This window comes from Protopterus annectens, chromosome 1.part2, assembly GCF_019279795.1.
Source record: "Protopterus annectens isolate FY-2018-M chromosome 1.part2, PAN1.0, whole genome shotgun sequence".
NCBI classification, from domain to species: domain Eukaryota; kingdom Metazoa; phylum Chordata; order Ceratodontiformes; family Protopteridae; genus Protopterus; species Protopterus annectens.
Window position 1 is genome coordinate 595,737,829 of NC_056727.1, and position 23,097 is coordinate 595,760,925.

Genomic DNA, 23,097 nt, shown 5'->3' on the forward strand with positions numbered 1-23,097 from the left:
TCTTTAGCCCTTTGAAATCCATTTGAAAAGATAATTCATTCATTTAAAAAACAGAGAAAGAAATGAATAAATGGCATACATGGAATTTGTTTTTCAGAACTCATAGCTTGCCACTCCTCTGTATAGTATTTAGATCTGATGTTGTCTTTTCCATCCATTCCTTAACAAATGGGGTCTGACATCCTACTTCATATCTGGCTTCAGCCATTTCAATGCTTTGGATCTGGTGCTCAGGCTCACCCCCCCCTTCCCATAATCTCCATGCACACAACTTTCTGTGCTGGCTGGATCTTTGGTGCTCAGCTGTAGTGGTGTTTTTCTTCTAGGATTTACCTTATTTTATCCCCTTCACATAAGCACTTTCACTAATTATTTTTTCCCTCCCTATGTAGTCTCTCGCTATGTGTGTGTGTGTATTTGTGTGTATGTATGTATATATATATATATGTTTGTATATGTACAGTTTGCTGCATGTGTGATGTGGCACAATTTTATGCCGGATGCCCTTCCTGACGCAACCCTCCCCATTTATCTGGGCTTGGGACCGGCACAAAGAAATGCACTGGTTTGTGCATCCCCAGTGGTTGGGCAGGTAAGGGTGATAAAGGATAATGAGGGAAACGTACTCACAAGCAAGGAGAGTGTGTTGAGCAGATGGAAAGAGTACTTTGAGGGGTTGATGAATGAAGAGACTGAAAGGGCGAGAAGGTTGGATGATGTGCAGATAGTGAATCATGAAGTGCAGTGGATTAGCAAGGAGGAAGTAAGGATAGCTATGAAGAGGATGAAGAACGGAAAGGCTGTTGGTCCAGATGACATACCTGTGGAAGCATGGAGGTGTTTAGGTGAAGTGGCAGTGGAGTTTTTAACTAGATTGTTTAATGAAATCTTGGAAAGTGAGAGGATGCCTGAGGAATGGAGAAAAAGTGTTTTGGTACCGATTTTTAAGAATAAGGGTGATGTGCAGAGCTGTAGTAACTACAGAGGGATTAAACTGATCAGTGACAGCATGAAGTTATGGGAAAGAGTAGTGGAAGCTAGGTTAAGAAGGGAGGTGATGATTAGTGATCAGCAGTATGGTTTCATGCCAGAAAAGAGCACTACAGATGCGATGTTTGCTCTGAGAGTGTTGATGGATAAGTACAGAGAAGGTCAGAAGGAGTTGCATTGTGTCTTTGTGGATTTAGAGAAAGCATATGACAGGGTGCCTAGAGAGGAGTTGTGGTATTGTATGAGGAAGTTGGGAGTGTCAGAGAAGTATGTAAGAGTGGTACAAGATATGTACGAGGGTAGTGTGACAGCGGTGAGAGTGACGGATGCATTTAAGGTGGAGGTGGGATTACATCAAGGATCAGCTCTGAGCCCTTTCTTATTTGCAATGGTGATGGACAGGTTGACAGACGAGATCAGACAGGAGTCCCCATGGACTATGATGTTTGCAGATGACATTGTGATCTGTAGTGAGAGTAGGGAACAGGTGGAGGAGACCTGGAGAGGTGGAGATATGCTCTAGAGAGGAGAGGAATGAAGGTCAGCAGGACTAAGACAGAATTTATGTGTGTGAATGAGAGGAAGGATAGAGGAATGGTGAGGATGCAGGGAGTAGAGGTGGCGAAGGTGAATGAGTTTAAGTAGTTGGGATCAACAGTTCAGAGTAATGGTGAGTGTGGAAGAGAGGTGAAGAAGAGAGTACAGGTAGGATGGAGTGGGTGGAGAAGAGTGTCAGGAGTAATTTGTGACAGACGAGTACCAGTGAGAGTGAAAGGGAAGGTCTACAAGAGGGTAGTGAGACCAGCTATGTTGTATGGGTTGGAGACAGTGGCATTGACAAAAAGGCAGGAGTCAGAGCTTGAAGTGGCAGAGTTGAAGATGTTAAGATTTGCACGGGGTGTGACAAGGATGGACAGGATTAGGAATAAGTATATTAGAGGGTCAGCCCAGGTTGGAAGGTTTGGCGACAAAGCCAGAGAGGTAAGATTACGTTGGTTTGGACCTGTGCTGAGGAGGAATGCAGAGTATATTGGAAAAAAGATGCTAAGGATGAAGCTGCCAGGTAACAGGAAAAGAGGAAGGCCTAAGATAAGGTTTATGGATGTGGTGAGAGAGGATATGCAGGTGGTTGGTGTGACAGAGCAAGATGCAGAGGACAGGAGGAAATGGAAACAGTTGATCTGCTGTGGCAACCCCTAACGGGAGCAGCCGAAAGAAGAAGAAGATATATGTTTGTATATGTATATAAATTAAAGCTTTTCTTAACAGCTTCTCAGTAGTATAGTTAGTATAATATAGGATCGTATAGTGTTAGCTTAGTTTTAGGCTAGGTAGTTCATTTTCTCTGTCTGTTGATTATATATTTATTTTCCTCTAGTATTCTTAGAGCTGTGTTTGTTAAGTCATTATGGCTAACAAGCTGTCTAGTTTTAAAAAGTGTGTGTCGTGTACACATAAACTCCCCACTTCCGGTGCACCTGTTAAATATCTCTAGTACCTTGGCACCTCACACCTTGATGTTTCATGTTCTATTTGTGAGGCTTTTGTCCAAATGGCTCTGATAGAAAGGTGAAACAGACATACATAAGGGTGCTCTCTAGCCTTTCTCTGGAGAAAACATATCTTCTGTTTCAGGGAATCAGTGGCCTCTTCTTCATCTTCTTCCCATGCTTTGTCTTCAAAAAACAGGACAAACATAGAGCATCTGAGTAAGACACTTGCAAATTGTTTAAGAAAGACAAACTGAAATTTTTTAGAGAGCAGTCTCTGGAGCTGACTACCGCATTGACTTCAGTGCTAAAGCTTAGCAGGCCTTCTGAGCCAACACTTTTTTCAGATCTGATAATTCTGGGATCCTTCACTCTTCCTAAGTCCACTCTGGAGCCAGTCTGTCCCATACTCAGATCTCCGATCCTACAAGACAGATTGCCGTATTCATCTAGACCCCCCCCCCCCCTCTTCAGCCTCATCCTTTAGTTCAATGAGATTCTCTCAGAACCTAAATAAAGCAGACATGGACAGGATGATGATATGTTTTTTTTTCGGAGCTAGATCTAGTTGGGGATACTCCTGGCATTGACCACTGTTGGATCCTGTAGAACCAGTTCTCCCCATCACTGCTTGTCAGCTCCTTCTCAAATCAGACCTGTTGGATCGAAGCCATTGAAACTGTCTCTTGCACAGGGTAGATCTGCATAGGAGTCTAGACTATATATCTCTTTGACCCCAGTAAGATGTTCTTCCATATCACTGTTGCACTATTCTTTACAATAGGGATCCCCTGCCAAGGGCAGCCGAACATCCAGCCAGCATACCAAAGCCTTTTGGTTGTAAAGGGTATGTCGTATGTCACAGGTGTGCTCCCCAGGCACCGCGTAGGGCATAAAGGTGACATCTGGTCATGCCATCCTCAGAACTTTTGTTCCCAGTCCGAATGCCATTTTCAATCGTTTGTCTGAATGCTCATCTCTCTGCTGGTTTCTACCACTTTCAGGTAAGTGCCCCGTTTTTTGTTTTTTTTCTATCTTGCCTTGTTTCTGGTTGTTGCTTTTCATGCCATCCAGAAAGGGGAAATGCCAGTGCAGGAAATAGATTCCCCATGAAGATCGCCACAAGCACTGTTTGTTCTGTTTAGGCATTTCATACATCTTGCGGGATTTGTCAGTCCTTTGTCCCTAAGATGTTGTGGAGTCAAATTTCTTCCTTCGTGATTTATCTAGTGAACCATTGACTTAGATTATAGGGTAAGGATACCATGAAAGGATCTTCCCGGCCCAAGGGCCAAGAAAGTTCGGTCTGATTCTTTTGCTGAACTGCCTCCACTGGGGCTCTCTATTGAGGCTGGTAAAATCCCAGTAGAACATCCAGTTTCTTTCTGGGATGCCTCTGCCACAACCGCAACCACTTTGGAGGCTGGTGTGGGTCCAGTGCCATACATGTCCATAGAAGTTTTGCAGACATCCACTTCATATGTACAAGGGGAACTGCAGCTGGTTATTACTGAAGGGCCTAGGGATGTTCCTCAAATCTTAGTAAGGGAAGAGGTTCTGACTACCATTATTGAGTGCTGTCAGGGGTCAGAGCCTCTATAATTTTTTAAGGTTGAAGTCCCACTCACAAAGAAGCAAAAAACTAAACACGTTCAACCTGCTACAAAAGATCCTCAGAGTGAATGGCAAAACTTCACTCAAGGCTTGTTTAATGTCCTTAAGGCTCTCAAGCCTCCTCAGGGTGTTTCTGCTTCCCCCATTCTTCTGCCCCTCTTAAGAGACCCAGGGAGCAGGCTTCTTCTGAGGAGGAGGATGCTGATTCTGACAGAGAATCCCTGATTTATTCCTCTACCACTTGACTATGGTTCTGAGGAAGAAGTGTCTACCAGTCCTGACTGTCATTTTGAGGAGATTTCTTTTGGTGATGCTGTTTCCAGAACGATGGAGTTTTTCAAATGGGACTGTGCTCTGGTGTGTCATGTTCAGAAGTGGTACTATGAACTTCTACAAATGGAGTCTTCTAGGCCCTTTGCTGTTTTTCCTGTTCTTGTAGTCTTGTTCAATGCCATTTCTACTGCTTCCCAGACTCCTGACTACCAAACCAGTGCTCCCAGAAAACTGATAGGTTTTATAAAGTGCTTGAGGACTGCAACTTTTTTTTATAAATGTCCCTCTGCTGACCCCTGCGTGTGGTGTCTGTGACTTCTGATAAGCGTTCCAGATTGTTGCCTTCCACTAAATAGCTGCTATCTGATAAGGATAGCAGAGCCATGGAGATGGCCTTTAGAGATGTTAGCTGTCAGACGCACATGACTGGGTACGTTTTGGATGTTCTCTCTCAAGCTTGTCAGGCTATTTCTGATCTCCCTGATTCTGATGGGAAGGCTTCTGCTCTTGCTTTGCTTCAGATGTCTTCCCAAGTATCTTGTCATTCTATTAAGATGCAGCTGATGCTGTTTTTGGATCTGTTTTGAAGAGGTATTCCTGGCTTAGATGTCAGCATTTGCCTGATGATATCAAGGCTAAACTGATAGATGCTCCTCTAGATAATAAGCATTTGTTTGGTGCTGCTTCTGTGGAATTGTTTTAAGTCCCTCCAAGAAAAAGGCAAGTCCTTACAGGAGTTGAAGCATGTTTTTGTTTCTCTTGTGCCCAAGTTTCAGAGGAATTATCCTACTAAACCTGCCTTTGTTCATAGAGAGTGACGCCAACCACCCAAAGATAAAAAGCATGGTAGAAGGGCTCCTACTGCTAAGCTACCCAAACTAATCCTACCCAGAAGCCTCCTTTTCCTGACAAACCAGGTGCTGTTTGACTATCCTTTTCTTCTCAGTCATATTCCTCTTTCTCTGCTTCTTCCCCTGTCCCTTTCTATTTAGGTAAAGGTCACCCAGGACTCTTGAGTGCTTTCCATAATTCACCACGGTTATTATATGGTTTGGAAATCCCCCCCCCCTCACACACAGACACACACACACACACACACACACACACACACACACACACACACACACACACACACACACTTTTTGGGTATTCCTTAGCCTCCTCAGGAACAACTGCCCTTTTTTCCATAGAGCTTCAGGGCCTTTTGGCTCAAGGAAAAATTCAAGAAATTCCAATTCCTCAGAGGGGGCAGGAGTTTTACTCCATAATATTCTTGGTCCCCAGATAAGAAGGCACCTGGAGACCCATTCTGGATCTTTCTCAGCTAAACACCCTATTGAAGGTCCCTACCTTTTGGATGCTATTCATTCAAACCTCTGATGTGATAGTGTTCAATCTCGCCGTTTGTTCTTACACATGGGTTCGGAGCCGATCCTCGGCTCCGTGCCGGCCTCTTGCAAGCTCTGCATCGAGAAGAAGCTCGAGACAATCTAATACCCACAATCCCCCTCTGCCTTTACCCCAGATCTAGTTTGCCGCTGCTGCATTCGCATCGTTGGGAGCTAGCTCGAGGGTTTTCTAAGCTAAGATATAACTTTTTGTTGTATTTTACTGAGAATTTTATTTAACTTAATATTGTTAGTATTACCTGGTGTGATTGTGTTCTGGTTCCGTAGTTCTTTGGTACCGTTAACCCTTTTATCGGTATTTTTGTACGGGCCTACCCTTACCATATACTGCTATATTGAGTCAAATTTACCTGATTGTGACTAACCGGATTTGACATTTACCTGATTGTGACATTTACCTGATTGTGACTATTTTTCCGGATTTGACTGTGTTTTTGTTTCTAGACTTGTTTATTACCTACAATGTCTGTGAAGGCAAAGTCTGGTTTCAAGCGTTGTCAGTGTGGCCAAAAAATGTCGGTCACTGACAACCATAGTTCCTGTGTCTACTGCCTTGGCCCTCTCCACTTACAAGAGGATTGCTCCATTTGTCACTCTTTCAGTGGGAGGGTCATGACAGATAGGCGCAGGAAACTAATGGACAGGGTCTGTTGAAACCAGCTTTCCAAGAGGCTTTGGATGCTTCTGACCAGGCATCGAAGTCCTCTAAGGAATCGAGCCCAAGTCATCGGCTCCGAGCTCTTCTTCAAAGGTTAGATCACCGGTTCCACAGACCGGGGCGAGTGTTCAACTGGTGTCGGTTCCTGAGCCTCGAGTCTTGGAACCGGTGATGGAGCTCCCTCCGCCATATTGAGGTCGGCTCCGTCTTGGTTCCTTCTCCTCTAAACTTTCGATGTCGATGTGGATCGTGTGGTGCAGAAGCTGCTGGAGCATTCGGCCCTCTCTAAACTTATTTCGGTTTCCACCCAGCTGGTGTCGAAACTTGAAGGCCTTCCTGTATCTCCATCCATTCCTCCTCCGAGACCGATTCAGTCTTGAGCCGGAAGAGGCTGATCTGCTGATTGTGGAGCCCTCGGGTCCAGAACCGTCCTTTCTCGGTCTGTTCCCTCACCTCGACTCCGTCGGACCGTACCAGAGTCTCGGAGCCGACGGTCTGTTCTTGGTTCGGGGCGAGAGTCGAACCGGCGTGTCGGTTCCGACTCTCCCCTCGGGCCTCGGCACGGATCGATTCGTCGATGCCTTCGGTGCCCGTGTCGGGATTCTTCCCATTTCTTCGAGCCGGGAGATTCTTCGATGCGGGACCGGGAGGACCTGATGAGGAAGGTGTTGTCTACCCAGACAACCACATCAGTGGAAGCAGTTTCTCCTCCCCATAAAGGGCCTTTGTCTTCATCTGCACCCACGGCCACATCCAAGCGTCGGGCACCAGTGTCTCAGCCACCCCTGGAGGGTGCCCTCTTCCTCCGAGGCTTCTTCGGATGCTCCCCACGAGGAAGTCCCTAGGAAGAGACTGTGTAAGAGGAGACACTTGGATTCTCCACAAGAATCCATAACATCTGATACTGACTTAGATGAGTCAGAAGGGTCCCTAAGTCACCTTCAGAAGATGTCTCTTTTCAGACATTTGGAGATCCTGAAGCAGAGAGGTGACTGGCAGTCCCTTCCCTTCTGAGGATGAGTCAGTTCTGCTGAAGGCATTTGGTGCTCGCCCTTCCTCCTCCTGGGTCACTCCGCCCTTGACGAACTAATGGAACTTATTGCTCGAAGGGCGTGGGAGGCTCCTGACACAGTGGAACCTGTTCCTAGGAAACCGAACAAGTACATCACAGCACCTCAGGATAAGTCCTACCTTACTAAAGGAGTTCCAGTAGGCGCTATGGTGGTGGCTGCAGCCAAAAGGAGATGTCGGAGTCTTCTTCGTCTGTCCATCCGCCTAATAAAGATTCTAGGACGATGGATAGATATGGGAAGCGCATTTTTAGTTCAGCGGCTTTTTCCATGCGGTCCCTGAACTATTTGACCCATTTTACACGTCTGCAGAGGGATCTAGTCAAAGAGTTGGGAGATACCCTCCAGGGTTCTACAGATGCAGCTGTCTCAGAGAAAGTGACAGCAACTTAATACCCTAACATCGATTGTTAACTCGTCCATGAGGCTGATTTCCTCACCGAAGGTTCGAGTAGGGCAGCAGCTTCAGCGATTGCTCTTCGTAGACAATCCTGGATGCGCCTATGCTCCTTTGTGGAAGCCTTCAAGTCTTCCTTTACAAACGCCCATTTGACGGTGCCACTCTTTTGGCCCCAAGGTAAAGGAGACCCTTACCCGGTGTGAACAAGAGGGAAAGACTCTGTCTGCTGTCGGAGTCCGTTTTCCACCCCAACCAGACCGTACCCCAAAGGGCAACGCGGTGGGAAAATGTGGTTTCGGAAACAAAATCAAGGGTCTTTCCGGGCACACAGGGTGATGCCCCTCTAGAGGCAGAGGAGGGGCAGAGGTGGAAGACGCCTGGCGGCAGAGGGGTCCAACATCAAGGTGACAGGGATACACTCCTGGTAAATCTTTCCAGCACTCCTGAGAGGAGGCCCGACTGTCCTGCTCTGGAGGCAGTCAGCCTTTTACCCTCAGGCCTGGCAAGATATAACTACAGACAATTGGGTAAAAGCGTAGTTACCAGAGGTTACACCATACCCTTTCTATCTTATCCCATTCCAAAGAAAAGACTCCCAGATGTAGAGCCAGCAGCTTTAGAAATTTCAAAGTTGTTAGACAAAAGAGTCATCCAGCCAGTCCCAGCGGACCAGCAAGGATTCGGGACTTACTCAAGGTTCTTTTAGTTCCAAAGAAAACAGGGGACTGGAGGCCCATTCTAGACCTGAGTTACCTCAATACAAGAAAGAAAAGTTCAATGGTCACGCTCAGTCGATCCTTCCATTTCTACAGAAGGACGAGTGGATGTGCTCAATAGATCTAGAGGATGCATACTACCACATCAAAATGGCCGGGGCATCCAGAGATCATTTGCGCCCGGCTGGGAGCCAGTCACTTTCAATTTCGAGCCCTGCCCTTTGGTCTGACCTCAGCCCCAGGGTCTTCACCAAATGCATGGCAGTGGTAGCGTCTCACTTGAGACGCCAGGATTCCAGGTGTTTCCGTATCTGGACGACTGGCTCCTTTCAGCCACCACCCGCCAACTACTGCAGGCCAGAGACTATGTTCTTCAACTGTGTGTTCACCTAGGGATCTCCGTAAATTTGAAAATCCTTACTTCAGCCATCACAAAATATCTTGTTCATAGGAGCAGAGTTAAACACACGGCAATTAATTCTGAGGCTTCCCACAGAAAGGATAGTATCGCTGCAGACTCACATACGCCTTCTGCTCTTGTCAAGGAAATCTCCTGCAAAACTAGTTCTAAGGTGTTGGGCCTCATGTCAGCCTCCCTTATTGCAATTCCTGGGAAGGCTGCACATGAGAGTTCTACAATGGCTACTGTTTGCTCAATGGTCATTCAACAGCTACCTCTAACACACGAGATTCTCATAACAAAGACTTGCAAAACAGACCTAAACTGGTGGCTCCAAACGTGCAACCTTTCCAGGGAGGGTGACCACGGACGCTTCCCTGATAGGGTGGGGGCATCTTTCAGGGACAGACAGTCCAAGGCGAATGGACCAACTTGGAGTACAATCTGCACATCAATGTACTAGAGTTGAGGGCAGTGTTTCTAGCGTTGCAACACTTTGCTCCCCTTCTTCCTCTAGGGACTATTGCAGTTCAGACGGACAACATGTCGGTAGTCTGGTACATAAACAAACAAGGGGAACCAGGTCCTATCAACTATGCAGAGAGGCCATGAGAATTTGGCAGTGGGCAGAGTCCACGGTCGCTTTCTAATAGCAACGCACATCCCGGGTCATCCAACGTCATAGCCGACAAACTGAGCAGAGCAATTCTGCTACCACACGAGTGGTCTCTGAACAGTCAGTGGCGAAAAGGATTTTTCGCATGGGGCCAGCCTTCCTGCGACCTGTTTGCGTCTCCAATGAACGCCAAATGCAGGAGCTACTTTGCCCTATTACCTCCAGGGAAGTCCCCAGGGATGCACTGGTTTGACTCCTGTCATTTCCTCCATTTCCTCTGATACCGAAATTTCTCCAGAAAGCCAGGAACCTTCACAGGACGATAATTCTCATTGCTCCATTCTGGCCTCACAAATTTGGTTTCCTCCTGAAAACTCACTGCATTCGGGACCCTGGATTCTGGACCCATAGCGGATCTGTTGACTCACTGGTTCCCCATCCCGCTCCTGTCACTCCATCTAGCAGCTTGGCTGCTCCAATTCCCAACTTAGCCAGGTCTGATCTCTTGTCACCAGCAGTTCAGAATATATTAGTGGCTTCGCATAAGGCTTCCACTACTAAAACATATACTAGCAAATGGAAACGGTTTGTATTCTGGGAATACACACCACGTTGATCCCTTTACAGCTCCTTTGAATAAGATTTTAGAGTTCTTGACAGACTTATTTCATCAGGGTGCTTCTCCTGCTACTCTAAGAGTTCAATTGGCTGCCATTTCAATTTCCATGTGGAAGAGTGTGGAGCTCCTATCATGGCTCACAGACTTTGTAAAGCCTTCTTAAAAGGAGTTTTTCATATTAGACCTCCGGTCAGATCTCCCACGTCACCTTGGAGTCTAAACTTGTTACTATCTAAATTAATGTTGCCCCTTTGAACCTGCCTCTTCTTGCCCATTAAAATTTTTGTCCTGGAAAACTCTCTTCTGGTAGCCATTACTTCTGCTAGACGAGTGTCTGAACTTCAGGCTCTCCATCAAGCACCCTTATCTAATCTTTCACTCTGACAGAGTTTCTCTTTCATCCTTCCTCCCTAAAGTGTGTTCTATTAACAACATTAATCAGTCCACTGAATTACCCACTTTCTTCAAAACCACTCCAACAAAATGGAGTATATGTTGCACAAATTGGATGTTCACAGACAGCTAAGGTTTTATTTGGATAGAACAAAAGATCACAGGAAAACAGATCAACTCTTTGTGGCTTTTGCTGATAGCAGGAAAGGACTTGCAGTTACCAAAAGAACTCTTTCAAAGTGGTTATCTGATTGTATAATCTATGTATACGATTCTGCAAATCAACCCCTTCTAAACAAACCCAAGGGACATTCCACAAGATCAATATCTACGTCTTTGGCTCATGCAGCTCGCCTACCTCTGGATGCTATTTGTGCAGCTGCTACCTGGTCTAAGCCACATACATTTATTTCTCATTATAAAGTAGATAAGGTTTCTAGGGACAGAGCAACCTTTGGTTCCACTGTGCTCAAGAACGTCCTCCCGTGAGTTCCTCAGGATTTAGGAGCTAGGGACGCTGTAAGAACAAAAGATTGAACACTATCACATATAGAAGTTATGTACTTACCATAACGTTCCATGTGGAGTGTTCATCTCGCCTTTGTTCTTACAGTCCCACCCTCCCACCCTTAGGAGGAACGTTCTTTGATGCCTGGCCAGAAGCATTTTTACTACTGTCTTTATTCTCTGTACATAGTTGGTATACACATATACTTATATGTGGCTGTTATGTATGTATAGATGTATGGCATGAATGTACTGTTATGTAGATTGGTTTGCTTGCAAACTAGATCTGAGGTAAAGGCAGAGGGGGATTGTGGGTATTAGATTGTCTCGAGCTTCTTCTCGATGCAGAGCTTGCAAGAGGCGACGGAGCCGAGGATCGGCTCCGAACCCATGTGTAAGAACAAAGGCGAGATGAACACTCCACATGGAACGTTATGGTAAGTACATAACTTCTATTTTCCTCTGCTGCTTCCTCAGGTTTTTCTAGTTTTCCTGGATCTCAAGGATGCTTGTCTTCACATTCATATTCACCCCCTTTCAGAAAATTTTTACATTTCTCTTTAGCTTTCTGGCATTTTCAGTTCTGTGCTTTGCCATTTGGCCTCTCTGCTGCCGCAAGGGTCTTCACCAAATGCCTCACACCTGTGATTGCTTTCTGCAGGCTAAGGGGGATACAGGTCTTTCCCTACCTGGATGACCTGCTTATTCAGGCCTCCTCTCAAGAAATCTTACTTCAGCATATACACTTTACCATTTCTGTCTTGCAAAGCTTGGGGTTTACTGTAAATTTCCAGAAGTAATTCCTGACTCCTCCTTAGGATCAGGTTTTTCTGATTTGCAGGATACAGACTGTTCCAGTGCCGGCACCCCTCGCTCCTCCCAAGGCCTTAACTCTCATTTCCTTCTTTCAATCCCTTCTTCCTCTGGCTTCAGTCACAGACAGAGAGTTTCTGAGGGCTCTGAGTTACATGGCTTCCACCATTCCTATGCTCCCTCTAGCCAAGCTCCACATGAGAAAGCTTCAGTGGTTTATAAAATCAGTTTTGCTTCAACATTCTCTTCCTTTTGGTTTTCTAGTCCTTTTTCTTCCATGCCTTATCTGGAACATCAGTGGTGGATTCATCAGTTGTCCCTCAACCCAGGACTTCCATTTTAACCTCCAGCCCCCTCTCATGAACAATTCATAGTTGCCTCAGATGTGGGATGGGGGGGGGGCCTCCTTTGGCCCTCTGAAGGTACAGGACCTTTGGTTGCTTTGACAAAAGAAAAACTGCATTAATGCCAAAGAGATGAGATCTTTTCTGCTGGCTCTTCAAGCTTTTCATTCTCTTTTTCTTCCAGGGCCCCTCAAGATTCTTACAAACAATACCACAGTGATGTGGTATGTCAACAACCAAGTGGAGACAAGGTCTTATCTCCTATGCAAGTTAGCTCTTCAGGTTTGGGAGCTGGCTATCCAGTTTCAGGTGACCCTTCAAGTAGAAGTTCCAACTCCTCAGAGGTACAAGACCTTTGGTTGCTTTGAGAAAAGAAAGACCACATCAGTGTCAGAGAGATGGTAGTTCTTCTGCTGGCTCTTCAAGCTTTTCATTCTCCTTTTCTTCTGGGGCCCCTCAAGATTCTCACAGACAGTACCGCAGTGATGTGGTATGTCAACAAGCAAGGGGATACAAGGTCCTATCTCCTATGCAGGTTAGTTGTTCAGGTTTGGGAGCTTGCTACCCAGTTTCAGGTGACCCTTCAGGCAGTTTACATTTTCTCAGATCAGAATATAGTAGCAGATTCTGTGAGCAGGTCCATAACACTGTTCCATGAGTGGATGCTTCACAGGGATGTGTTTCTGGACATTTTCCACCAGTTATATACTCCTCAAGTAGATCTGTTTGCCTCCCCTATGAACAGACAACTTCCCCTATTTTGTAACAGAGTCCCATGCTCTCTGGCCTGGAAGGTGGATGCCCTCTCTTTTTCTTGGAAGGGGATGTTTCTTTATGCCTTCCTTCCCCTTCCTCTCTTTCCAAAAGTCCTGTTCAAGATAAAATATGATGCTCCCAAAATCTTGCTGGTGACTCCCTTTTGGCATAGACAGCATTGGTTCCCACTTCTTCCACATCTTGCCAAGGGCAGTCATCACAAGTTACCTCACAGGGTGGACCTACTCACACAAGATAAGGGTTGCCTCATTCATCCCCAACTGTCCACTCTTCAGCTGACATTGTGGGTGATAGCATTTTGGTCCCCTTCAGACACCTTTTTTCTGAGGATGTAATTTGGGTCTTGCAGGAGGCCAGGAAACCCCCTACAAGGAAATCTTACTTATCCAAATGGAAGAGATTTTCTGTTTGGTGTCTTTCTTGTAACGTGGATCCACCTAATGTGGCTGTTCCTTTGGTTCTCTCTTATTTATGTAAATTGCTCACTGCTGGGTTGGCATATTCTTCTGTTAAGGCCTTGCTTTTGGCTGTCTCTGCTTGTCTGCCTTTGACTCCCCTTTAACCTCTAGTTTTGAGGCCAAACAGTTTCTTAAAGACAGTCTTCACATTAGGCCTCCCAGGAAGCCTGTCCGTCCTTCCTAGGACCTAAATTTTGTTTTAGGAAAATTGACTCAGGCTGCTTTTGAGCCTGCTGCTTCAACTTCCTTAAAGCATAGCTCTTGGAAGTCTGTTCTTCTTTAGGCCCTTACTTCTGCCAAATGGGTGTCTGAGCTGCAAGCTCTTATGGCTGTCCATCCATTTTTAGTTTTCTGTAAGTACAGAGTGTCCCTTCGTACTAAGCCTTCTTTTATGCCTAAGGTGGTTAATGAGTTGCCTCTTAATCAGTCTACTCATTTCCTCACTTTTTTCCCCTTCTCCATAGTCTGCTAGTGAGAAGGTTTTGCGCACATTGGTTTTGCATAAACAACTCAGATATTATTTGGTTAAGACTAAATCTTTTTGAAAGTCTGAGCAGCTTTTTGATTCTTTTCATCCTAGGTCTTTAGGTTTGTCTGTTTCCAAGCAAACCATTTCTTCTTGGATATCAAAAGCCATTTCTTTTTGCTATTCTTTTTATGCGTAGAGCCTTCCTTCCTCTGTTAAGGCTCATTCCCTCTATGGCTGTGGCCTCTTCAGGTGTTTTTTTTTTCAAGGGTTTGGATACTAGCTCTATTATTGAGGCAACAACTTGAACTTCTCTGCACACTTTTACTATTCACTATAAGTTGGATGGGATTTCTGGGGCCAGAGCTGGATTTGCCAGGGCCATTCTCCATGACTTCCTGGAGGGCTCTGCTTCCTCCTCCCAGTCTTCTTCCTGATGTTTTGCACTCTCCCTATTGTAAAGAATACTGCAACAGTGATATGGAAGGACATGGTGCAGTTGTGTAAAATCTTACCATAACAGTAGGTGTCCTTCTCATCCCTGTTGTAGTATTCACTCCCTCCCTCCCTCCTCCCCCTGGTCCTTTTCCCTTCTAGATGTGCTTGTTATATACTTATATCCTTGGACTGTCATTCCTTCTGGGGCATATTCTGTACAACCAAAAGACATTGGTATACTGGCAGGATGTTGGACTGCCCTTAGTAGGGGATCCCTATTGTAAGGAATACTTCAGCAGTGAAGAGAAGGACGTCTACTGTTATGGTAAGATTTTGCACAACTTTATTTTCTTTGAATCAGCCCTGAAGCAGTCAGAGTCCCAAAACCATAACATCAGTGCTGATTCTGACAGGTTGGGATCAGATGTCTTTGGATCCTTTTCTCCCCTTAGGGGCCTCAGCATTAGCTCAGTTCTGGCAACTGCCTCAGACCAGAGCCAAATGGTGTCCAGTACTGAGCCTCCTCTGAGAGTTGCAGCTGTGAAGACTCCCCAGATTTGTTTCAGGCTATGCATTCACAATGTAGAGTAAGGTCTGCTCTTTCAGAGAAAGATCTAATCAAGCCCCATAGGATTTCCAAGGGTCTGCAGTCTTCTCTCCTAGTCACGCAGACAGCCAATTCTAGAGAGCCTTGAATCTACTCTCCTTAGAGAAACCTTGTATGTTTCTTAGTCCTTCCCTGAGCAACCTGCAGTGGAGGTTCATATGAAACAAAAGTGTAAGATGAGACACTTGGATTTTCTGGAGGAATGACACTGATTTCAGTGAGGAAGAAGTTTCCCCCAGATCCCCCCCTTGAGGATGTCTTGTTCAGAGAGATCCTCAAACTTCTTAGACAGAAAGGCAGTTGGTCTTCCCAAACTCCTCCTCCTGAGAAATTAGTCTTTCTCAAGGTTTTTGGCTGTGGCCCATCTACTTCTTGGTTGATTCCTTCTGCTGATTAGATGATTAATTTGATCTCATCCTGGGCATGGAAGGAACTTGACACAGTTGAGGCTATCCCAATGAAACCTGATAAATTCTGAAAGACTGGGCATACTTGACCTATGGCCCAGCAGTAGATTCCATGATTATGTAGGCAGCATCCATCACCATGTCCATCGCTTAAGATGAGTTGGTGTTGAGAATGATTTCCAAAGGCTACCTTATTCATTTTCATTCCCCTCCATTACATTCTAGAAAATTTCCTGGTGTTCCACCATCACAAAGAAAAGAACCCATTTTTTAGATGAAAAAGCTTCTAAATAATCGAGTCATCTAAAAGGTCCCACAAGACCACAAAGGATTCTGAGTGTATTCAAGGATGTTCTTCAAGTTTCACTGTTGCAGTCATCACATTTGGATTACCCTGCCAGGGTAGCCTTCGGCCAGCCCAAATACCAGAGACTTAGTATTTCTGCGTCGGTTGCTGTTACTTGAGGACTGATGTCAGGTCATCAGTAGTGTAAAGAAAGGCAGCCGACGCCATTACATCAGTCTTTCTTGCCATGAAGCCCGAAGCAGAAGCAGTTCATATGAGTGCCGGTCAGCTGCTACCTGAGTTTTTGTCTCAGATTTGAAGTTGAAGTCTTCTAAAGCTAAGTACCCCTTTTTTCTTGCACTAACCGATGTCAGAAAAATTAACAATTGTCTCACCTGTGGAAAGCAAATACCACACTGGGATTTCCACTCTTACTGCGTCACTTGTTTAGGCCCAGACCACGATGTCCCCCATTGTCACTTCTGTGCTTTGTTTAACACCAGAACTATTCATCATCAGGCCTGTATTGTAGCCAGATATTTCTGTTTACAGTCTTCTAATTCTGATATGGCTTCGGTAAGCCATCCGACAGCAGATCTTCCAAAAAAATGTAAAGGTAAAGACAGAGACAGACCGCACAGATCCAAACCTTCCAACGATGCTTACGTTAAGCTAGTCATTAGTCCTCCATTACTCAGTGAGGCGCTTTCCCAGCTCCTGATACCTGCTTCAGTTGATTTGCATGCCACTGCCGAGACCCTTTCGGTGTCCGGGTATGCTGCAAAACACTTCTTCGACTAAAGATCCTGCACTCGTCTCTACCTTGGATGGGTCCAGAGCTGCTGAGCAGGCACCGGCTTCCGAGGATGTCCTTCGCACTACCGAATCTCAGCACAAACAGACGTCTTCTTTTACAACTACCGTTCTTTCCAAAACGACTGAGTTTCTTAGGCCCAGGGTTTGAACCACACCCAAGAAACCAACGGCCCATGCTCAGGCGCCTGCCACCTTGCCTCACACTCAAATGCTTAAAATGGTGGAAGACCTTATACATGCTGATCAGGGGAGGCCAAGCTACACCCTCAAAAAGAAAAAGAGATCTGTCCCCTGTAGTTTTGTCTGAATCTGATGCATCTGACTATGAAGACATGCAACCCCTCTCTAGTTATGAGGATTCTGAAGCAGAAGACTCCATTCCTTCAGCCTCTTCCCAAGAGGATTTTTCCTTTGGGGAAACCCTGCATACTTCAAGTGAGCATTTCCAATGGGAAAGTCAGGACTATCCTCAGTCTAAAAAGAGACTCAGGGAATTCTTAGATCTTCCACAGCACAGACCCTTGGCCATTCCCCCAGTCCTGGATGTTGTGGATGATGTTTCCCTTGAATCCAGCTTGACTCCTAACGCCCTACCTCCTGCTCCCAGAAAACCGGACAGGTACTATAGAGTCCCTGACTCACACAAATACCTTTTTACAAATCCAACAGCTGACCCTGAGGTAATTTCTCAAGGGCCAAAAGGGATTAAAGCAACCTCTGCTAAGAATCCCACCCCCTCAGACAGGGATTCCCGAGCCTTGGACAGATGGGGTAAAAAAGTATACACCTCAGCTTCTCTTGCTCTTAGGGCACTAAATTGTCAGTTCCATTTGCTGAAATTTCAGCAACAAACCTTGGAACTCCTTAAACAAAAAAATGTCTTCCTTTCCTTCCTTGGGCAGAATCCTAAGATTTGCAAGACTTAATGCATTCTGCAAGCCAAGTAACTAAGCACACTTTGCACTGTGGTTTTGATGCCCTAGAAGATTCTTGCAGAGCAGCAGTCACTGGATCTGTCATTAGAAGACATGCATGGCTTAAGGAACAACCCCTGCCAGACCATGTCAAATCTAAATTGTTGGATGCCCCCTTGCACAAAGACAACTTATTTGGCACTAAGGCAGAAGAGGTCTTAAAAAAGATAGAAGAAAAAGGAAAATCTATGCAACAGTTAAAGATTTCTTACAAGTCCAGCCCCCTAGGTTCAGCAGACATTGCCCCTCCAAGCACTGGTCCTTTCCTGCTCTGAGTAAACAATCCCAGCCTAGGCCCCATGGAAACAGACCCCCCCCCCCCTCCCCAGACAGCAGCCCCAGGAAATGCAGAGTCTAAGCAGTGGACTACTTCCACTTCAAAACAAGGGAATTCTAAGTCACCCCCTTATGGTAAGAACTCACAATGACTCACCTCCTCCACCTCCTCCCTCTGCCCACCCCCATTTTACCCCTAGGAGGAAAACTCTCCTTTCACTCAAACACCTGGGCCACCATAACCAAGCCCCAATGGGTTCTGAACATTGTGTCTCAGGAATACAAATTTTCCTTCCATACCCGTTCAACCCCAAAGGGGTTCCCAGATCTACCACCAAATCAGAGTGAGCAGAGGCTCAGAAGCATATCCTTTCCCTGCTCTCTATGAGAGCAGTAGAGCACATTCCTGCAGAACATATAGCCCAAGGCTTCTACTCCAGACTTTTTCTGGTGCCCAAAAAAGAGGGCACTTGGCACCCCATCCTCGATCTATCCATTCTAAACACCTTCCTGGTGATCCCAAAATTCAGAATGCTCACCCTCCAGCAGCTGCTACCCATGCTCTCCAAGGACACTTGGCTAGCCGCCCTAGATCTAAAAGAGGCCTACCTTCACATCTCTATCAGGGAATCATGCAGGAAATATCTCTGCTTCAGGGCAGGACCCTAGCACTTTCAGTTCTCTGTGCTTCCCTTTGGCTTATCTACTACTTCCAGAGTTTTCACAAAATGTCTGGCTCCGGCCATAGCCTTTTGCAGGCAAATAAATATTCAAATTTTCCCATACTTAGACGACTGCCTTATTCAAGCAGACAGCCAGGAAAAGCTGCTCAAGCACCTGGCCTTTGTAAAGACCCTACTAACCTGCCTAGGGTACACAATCAACGAAAAGAAATCCAAACAGGTGCCCACCTAAAGGATAATTTTCCTGGGAGCAAGTCTGGACACAGCATCCCAGATGGCATTTCTTACACCAGATAAACACATTTTCCTGACAACCTACTTCCCTCAACTAGCCACCAGGCCCCAGCTGTCTGCAAGGAAGATCCTGCAAGTTGTGGGGTTCATGGCATCATGCATTCTACTCATTCCATGTGCCAGACTCCATATGAGGAAACTTCCCTGGTACCTAAAGAGCCTTTGGTGTCAACACTCTCAAGACTTGGAAACTCATCTACCTATAATTCCTTGCCTCAGAAAGGAATTTCTTTGGTGGGCAACAGCATGCTCCCACAACAAGGAACTGCCCTTCTCCCCACCACCCGCCACCCAGACCCTCACCTCAGATGGACCAGACTACACTTAGGGTGCAAACCTGGATGGCAGGGGCATACAGGGCCAACGAAGCCCTCAGGAAATCCCTCTGAACATCAGTCAAAAAGAGATGATGGCTGTGCAGTACGCCTTGATAGCTTTCAAACCCCTTCTCTCACCAGGGGTTCTCCTGATCAAAACAGACAAACACCAGTGTGATGTGGTACATCAACAAGCAGGGAGGGACTCATTCCTACCCTGTATGCAGGCTGGCCATGACCCTTTGGCTCACAGCCTCCTTCATGCAACTACACCTGATAGCACAATTCCTACCAGGCTCTCTCAACTCTCTGGCAGACCAATTAAGCAGAAACCTTCTGGACCCACATGAGTGGCGACTCAGCAGAAGTACATTCACCCTAATAACTCAGAAATTGGGAACCCCGAAGGTCTACCTCTTTGCCTCCCACACCAACCATCAGCTCAGCAAATTCTGCACCAGAGAGCATCACTGCATGGCTTGGAAAGTGGATGCCGTCCTTCCCCTGGGTCAATCTATCGATCTATGCCTTTCCTCCCCTACCTCTCATCCCCAGGGTACTGCTCAGAATAAGGGAGGGAAAAAAAGGACCATTCTTATAGCTCCAGACTGGCCCTGACAACACTGGTACCCCTTGCTGCGCAGCCTGTCCCCGCTGCCTCCATGGCACCTTCCTTAGATTCCAAATTTTCTGACCTAGAGGGACAGGGAATTCATGCATCCCAAATTGCAGACACTCAATTTGGCAGCTTGGCTTATTCCTTAACCCTGGACCAATCTGCCATCCTCAGTAAACAGGTTTTGGATGTTATCCATGAGCCCAGACATCCTAGCACCAGAAAGTCTTATGCAGATAAATGGAAAAGGTTCTGCATCTGGATCCAGGCTAAGGGAGCCAATATGGCACAGCCCTCCATCCCTCTCATCCTGGATTACTTGGCTGACCTACTACACAGTGGTCTGTCTTTCTCCTCTATAAAAATTAATGCCTCTGCTATTTCTGCTTATTTTCCCACTGAGCAGCCCCTTTTCTCATGTACTTTGATCAAACAGTTCCTCAGAGGGGCTAGCAACTTGAGTCCCCCCGAAAGGGCACCAGCACCAGCTTGGAACCTTAACTTTATCTTGGAAAAACTCACCCTGCCCCCTTTCGAACCAGCTTCTTCTGCAGAGCTAAAATTTCTCTCCTGGAAGACAGCATTCCTATTGGCCACCATCTCAGCTAGAAAAGTCTCTGAGCTGCATGGCTGTGGAACACTTCATCATCTTCTATGCAGACAGGGTATCCCTCAGAACTAAGGCATCCTTCATGCCCGAGGTGGTGTCCAGTGTGCCTCTCAACCACATGGGGGAAAGGATTCCTCACTCTCTAAATGTGCACAGACAGCTCAGATTCTATCTGGACAGGACTAAATCCTTCAGAAAGTCTGATCAGTTGCTGGTTAGCTTTGCTACAGGGGCAGAAGGCAGAGCTATCTCCAAGCAAACCATTTCCAAATGGATAGCACACTACATCAATTTCTGCTACACACAGCATGGAAAGCCTCCTCCCAAGGGGGTCAGGACACACTCCACCAGAGCAGCCTCCACCTCTGCAGCTTTCCTAAGATGAGTCCCCACCAGGGATATCCTGGAGGCTGCCACCTGGACATCTGTTCACACTTTTACCAAGCATTACTACCTGCCTGTCTTCTCCAAATCCAGGGCAGAATTTGCCTGTGCAGTCCTGCAGGGCATCCTAGCCAGCCCCTAGATGTCCTTCAAGGATGCATCTGCAGTCCTAACATATGGGTTGTCCTGCCTCAGGCAGCCCTTCGGTCGGCCGGATTCCAAAGTCTGGGTCTGGCCTTGGCTGATGTCGCACTTCACCCGACGTCACAGCTGCTGGGGTATAAAGGCATCAGCCGACGCCATTTTCCTCAGTCTTTCTTGCCGCGTGGTGCCCGAAGCAGAAGCTGTTCGCAAGTGCCAGTCAGTCAGATCCAGAGATTCCTACTACCGAAGACTTCTAAAAAGCTAAGTACCCCGTTGGGGACTCTTTCTTGCCTCAGCCGATGTCAGACAAAGTAAATAATTGTTTAACTTGTGGGAAACAAATACCTCATAAGGATTTCCACTCTTACTGCCTTCCTTGCTTAGGCCCAGACCACGACGTATCAGCTTGTCTAGCCTGTGCTTCCTTCAACCGACGGACACTTAGACGTCGGTCGGAGTTTGCAGAGGAGTTTTTTAGTCCCGCTTTTGCATACAAAATGCCATCGGAGACTCCAACTACACAATTAGCTAAAAAGCGCAAGGAAAAGGACCGACACTCGTGGCCCGCGGTTTCGGCTGAAACCACGGTTAGGCCAACCGCAAGTGTCTCGGTTTCGGCTGAAACCGAGTCCTCGGTTCTTCCTTCGGCCAAAAGCATGCCTCCGATAGCCGAGGCCTCACAGAGCATGGCTGAATCTGCTACTGAATTTACTGCTACAGAAGCAGGCACCCAGGATTTGTCAGACACTATTCCTTTAGACATATCTACCCCTGCACGTGGGGCTGCTAGACCCCCTGCTTCTATGTCTATCTAGGCTTTTTCCAGGGCTAAAGCAGCTAAATCTTCTAAGGCCTTACCTGCTAAAACTCCCTCACATAGGACTACCTCTAGTTCCCAAATACTCAGCCTGGCTGAGGATCTCATTTCTTTGATCAGGGGATCCCAACCTCACCCAGACAGGGCCTCTCAGCCCCCTCCAGATAAGAGGCCTAGGACTGAACCCCCGGAACCTGTCTCTACAGACTATTCCTTGGATGACTCAGACATTTCAGGCCCTCAAGAAGGCCCATATTCTTCTTATGAGGATTCTGATGCAGAAGACTCCATTCCTTCTGCTTCTCCTCCTGAAGAATTTTCTTTCGGGGAAACCTTACATGCTATGAGGGAACACTTCCAATGGCAGGGCCAGGATTTCTCAGATTCAAGGAAAAGGCTAAGGACCTTTTTACACTTACCACAGCATAGGCCTTTAGCCATTCCGCCAGTGCTAACAGCTGTTGATGATGCATATAATGATGCCTGTACTGCCCCTGATTCTCTTCCTCCGGCCCCTGCCAAGCTTGACAGATATTACAGGGTCCCGGACACACACTACCATTTGTATAAGGCTCCTGTTGCAGACCCTGAAACCATTTCACAGGGCCCTAAAGGTGTGGCAGCTGCTTCTGCCAGAAACCCTCTTCCCTCTGAAAGGGAATCTAGAGCATTAGAGAGATGGGGTAAAAAGGTTTATACTTCTGCTACTCTTTCGGCCAGGGCCTTAAACTGTCAATTTCACATGATTCAGTACCAGGAATTTTTGTTAGACCAGCTAAATATAAAGCTGTCCTCTCCTGAACCTATAGACCGCAAGTCCCTTCAGGATTTGGTACATAACTCTCAGCAGGTCAGTAACCATTTCTTAAAATGTGGCTATGATGCACTGGAGGCTTCCTTTAGATCAGCTATGACTGGAACAGTGATTCGAAGGCATGCCTGGTTAAAAGAGCAATCCTTACCAGACCATGTTAAGTCAAAACTCCTAGATGCTCCCATGGAGAAACAAAGTTTGTTTGGCTCCCCTGCACAGGAGGTTCTAAAGAAGGTGGAAGAAAAAGCAAAATCTGTCCAAACAGTCAAGGATTTCTTACAGGTCCAACCTCCGAGGTTTAGCAGAAATTGGCCTTCGAAAAATTGGTCCTTTCCAGACAGCTCCAGAGCACAGAGAGGCAGAAATAGATGCCCAAGAGGCAGAGGTCAATCTAGGGGTGCCTACAGGGGACGTCAGTGGCAACCTACCAACCAGAGAAGTACTGCCACAGATTCAACTACAACCACTTCCACAGGGCAGACACAATGACTTGGCTCTGGTTCCGCCTACCAGGGAACAACTGGAAGCACCCTTGGGCGGAAAGCTAGCCTTATTTTTCGACAACTGGCATTACATTACAGGAGACAAATGGACTTTACAA

General features: G+C 46.4%; 1 protein-coding gene across 2 annotated transcripts in view; it reads left to right on the forward strand.

Annotated features, from left to right (window-relative positions):
* BROX (BRO1 domain and CAAX motif containing) overlaps nt 1-23,097 on the forward strand; it is a 1,162,070-nt gene that overhangs the window by 1,078,861 nt on the left and 60,112 nt on the right. The window lies entirely within an intron of this gene.